The sequence below is a fragment of the Triticum aestivum genome, chromosome 2A (genome assembly GCF_018294505.1).
Source record: "Triticum aestivum cultivar Chinese Spring chromosome 2A, IWGSC CS RefSeq v2.1, whole genome shotgun sequence".
Taxonomy (NCBI): domain Eukaryota; kingdom Viridiplantae; phylum Streptophyta; class Magnoliopsida; order Poales; family Poaceae; genus Triticum; species Triticum aestivum.
In genome coordinates, this window is record NC_057797.1 from 766,422,396 (window position 1) to 766,426,877 (window position 4,482).

Genomic DNA, 4,482 nt, shown 5'->3' on the forward strand with positions numbered 1-4,482 from the left:
GGAATATATGTGACTTTTGGGAAGAAAAATCAACGCGAGACGATGCCCGAGGGGGCCACGAGGCAGGGGGCGCGCTCTGGGCCCTCGTGGCCACCCTGTAAGGCGGTTGATGCCCTTCTTTTGCCGCAAGAAAGCTAATATTCGGATAGAGATCGTGTTAAAATTTCAGCCCAATCAGAGTTACGGATCTCCGGAAATATAAGAAATGGTGAAAGGGCAAAATCTGAGAACGCAGAAACAGAGAGAGACAGATCCAATCTCGGAGGGGCGAGAGCCCCTCCCATGCCATGGAGGCCATGGACCAGAGGGGAAACTCTTCTCCCATCTAGGGAGAAGGTCAAGGAAGAAGAAGAAAGAGGGGGCTCTCCCCCTCTCTCCCGGTGGCGCTGGAATGCCGTTGGGGCCATCATCATCACCGCAATCTACACCAACACCTCCGCCATCTTCACCAACATCTCCATCACCTTCCTCGCTCTATATACAGCGGTCCACTCTCCCGCAACCCGTTGTACCCTCTATTTGAACATGGTGCTTTTGAAGGAAATATGCCCTAGAGGCAATAATAAAGTTATTATTTATTTCCTTATATCATGATAAATGATTATTTTTCATGCTAGAATTGTATTAACCGGAAACATAATACATGTGTGAATACATAGACCAACAGAGTGTCACTAGTATGCCTCTACTTGACTAGCTCGTTAATCAAAGATGGTTATGTTTCCTAACCATGAACAAAGAGTTGTTATTTGATTAACGAGGTCACATCATTAGTTGAATGATCTGATTGACATGACCCATTCCATTAGCTTAGCACCCGATCGTTTAGTATGTTGCTATTGCTTTCTTCATGACTTATACATGTTCCTATAACTATGAGATTATGCAACTCCCGTTTACCGGAGGAACACTTTGGGTACTACCAAACGTCACAACGTAACTGGGTGATTATAAAGGAGTACTACAGGTGTCTCCAATGGTAGATGTTGGGTTGGCGTATTTCGAGATTAGGGTTTGTCACTCCGATTGTCGGAGAGGTATCTCTGGGCCCTCTCGGTAATATACATCACATAAGCCTTGCAAGCATAATAACTAAGATGTTAGTTATGAGATGATGTATTACGGAACGAGTAAAGAGACTTGCCAGTAACGAGATTGAACTAGGTATTGGATACCGACGATCGAATCTCGGGCAAGTAACATACCGATGACAAAGGGAACAACGTATGTTGTTATGTGGTCTGACCGATAAAGATCTTCGTAGAATATGTAGGAGCCAATATGGGCATCCAGGTCCCGCTATTGGTTATTGACCGGAGACGTGTCTCGGTCATGTCTACATTGTCCTCGAACCGTAGGGTCCGCACGCTTAACGTTACGATGACAGTTATTATGAGTTTATGCATTTTGATGTACCGAAGGTTGTTCGGAGTCCCGGATGAGATCACGGACATGACGAGGAGTCTCGAAATGGTCGAGACGTAAAGATTGATATATTGGAAGCCTATGTTTGGACATCGGAAGTGTTCCGGATGAAATCGGGATTTTACCGGATTACCGGGAGGGTTACCGGAACCCCCCGGGAGCCAAATGGGCCAACATGGGCCTTAGTGGAAAGGTGAGAGGGCAGCCCACATAGGGCTGCGCCTCCCCCCCTCTCCCTAGTCCTATTAGGACTAGGAGAGGGGCCGGCCACCTCTCTCTCTCTCTCCCCTTTAAAGGATTCCTAGTTGGACTAGGATTGGAGGGGGGAGTCCTACTCCCGGTAGGAGTAGGACTCCTCCTGCGCCTCCTCCTCTTTGGCCGGCCAGCCCCCCTCCCTCGAACCTCTATATACGGGGGCAGGGGACACCCCAAGACACACAAGTTGATCCTTGAGATCGTTCCTTAGCCGTGTGCGGTGCCCCCTGCCACCAAATTCCACCTCGATCATACCGTTGTAGTGCTTAGGCGAAGCCCTGTGTCGGTAGTACATCAAGATCGTCACCACGCCATCGTGCTGACGGAACTCTTCCTCGACGCTTTGCTGGATCGGAGCCCGAGGATCGTCATCGAGCTGAACGTGTGCTAAGAACTCGGAGGTGCCGGAGTAACGGTGCTTGGATCGGTCGGATCGGGAAGAAGACGTACAACTACTTCCTCTACGTTGTGTGATCGCTTCCGCAGTCGGTCTGCGTTGGTACGTAGACAACACTCTCCCCTCTCGTTGCTGTGCATCACCATGATCTTGCGTGTGCGTAGGAAATTTTTTGAAATTACCACGTTCCCCAACAGTGGCATCCGAGCCTAGGTTTTATGGTTTGATGTTATTTGCACGAGTAGAACACAAGTGAGTTGTGGGCGATACAAGTCATACTGCCTACCAGCATGTCATAGTTTGGTTCGGCGGTATTGTTGGGTGAGACGATCCGGACCAACCTTACGCGTACTCTTACGCGAGACCGGTTCCCTCGACGTGCTTTGCACATAGATGGCTTGCGGAAGACTGTCTCTCCAACTTTAGTTGAACCAAGTGTGACTACGCCCGGTCCTTGAGAAGGTTAAAACGGAGTCTATTTGACGAACTATCGTTGTGGTTTTGATGCGTAGGTGAGATGAGTTCTTACTTAAGCCCGTAGCAGCCACGTAAAACTTGCAACAACAAAGTAGAGGATGTCTAACTTGTTTTTGCAGGGTATGTTGTGATGTGATATGGTCAAGGCATGATGCTGATTTTATTGTATGAGATGATCATGTTTTGTAACCGAGTTATCGGCAACTGGCAGGAGCCATATGGTTGTCGCTTTATTGTATGCAATGCAATCGCGATGTAATGCTTTACTTTATTACTAAACGGTAGTGATAGTCGTGGAAGCATAAGATTGGCGAGACGACAACGATGCTACGATGGAGATCAAGGTGTCGCGTCGGTGACGATGGTGATCATGACGGTGCTTCGGAGATGGAGATCACAAGCACAAGATGATGATGGCCATATCATATCACTTATATTGATTGCATGTGATGTTTATCCTTTTATGCATCTTATCTTGCTTTGATTGACGGTAGCATTATAAGATGATCTCTCACTAAATTATCAAGAAGTGTTCTCCCTGAGTATGCATCGTTGCCAAAGTTCGTCGTGCCCAGACACCACGTGATGATCGGGTGTGATAAGCTCTACGTCCAAATACAACGGGTGCAAAACAGTTGCACACGCAGAATACTCAGGTTATACTTGACGAGCCAAGCATATACAGATATGGCCTCGGAACACGGAGACCGAAAGGTCGAGCGTGAATCATATAGTAGATATGATCAACATATTGATGTTCACCATTGAAAACTACTCCATCTCACGTGATGATCGGTTATGGTTTAGTTGATTTGGATCACGTGATCACTTAGAGGATTAGAGGGATGTCTATCTAAGTGGGAGTTCTTAAGTAATATAATTAAATTGAACTTAAATTTATCATGAACTTAGTCCTGGTAGTATCTTGCAAATCATGTTGTAGATCAATAGCTCGCGTTGTTGCTTCCCTATGTTTATTTTGATATGTTCCTAGAGAAAATTGTGTTGAAAGATGTTAGTAGCAATGATGCGGATTGGATCCGTGATCTGAGGTTTATCCTCATTGCTGCACAGAAGAATTATGTCCTTGATGCACCGCTAGGTGACAGACCTATTGCAGGAGCAGATGCAGACGTTATGAACGTTTGGCTAGCTCAATATGATGACTACTTGATAGTTTAGTGCACCATGCTTAGCAGCTTAGAATCGGGACTTCAAAGACGTTTTGAACGTCATGGACCATATGAGATGTTCCAGGAGTTGAAGTTAATATTTCAAGCAAATACCCGAGTTGAGAGACATGAAGTCTCCAGCAAGTTCTATAGCTAAAAGATGGAGGAGAATCGCTCAACTAGTGAGCATGTGCTCAGATTGTCTGGGTACTACAATCGCTTGAATCAAGTGGGAGTTTATCTTCCAGATAAGATAGTGATTGACAGAATTCTCTAGTCATCATCACTAAGTTAGTAGAACTTCGTGATGAACTATAATATGCAAGGGATAACGGAAACAACTCCCAAGCTCTTCGTGATGCTGAAATCAACGAAGGTAGAAATCAAGAGAAACATCAAGTGTTGATGGTTGACAAGACCACTAGTTTCAAGAAAAGGGCAAAGGGAAGAAGGGGAACTTCAAGAAGAACGGCAAGCAAGTTGCTGCTCAAGTGAAGAAGCCCAAGTCTGATCCTAAGCCTGAGACTAAGTGATTCTACTGCAAAGGGACTGGTCACTGGAAGCGGAACTACCCCAAGTGATTGGCGGATAAGTAGGATGGCAAAGTGAACAACAGTATATTTGATATACATGTTATTGATGTGTACTATGCTAGTGTTTATAGCAACCCCTCAGTATTTGATGCTAGTTCAGTTGCTAAGATTAGTAACTCGAAACGGGAGTTGCAGAATAAACAGAGACTAGTTAAGGGTGAAG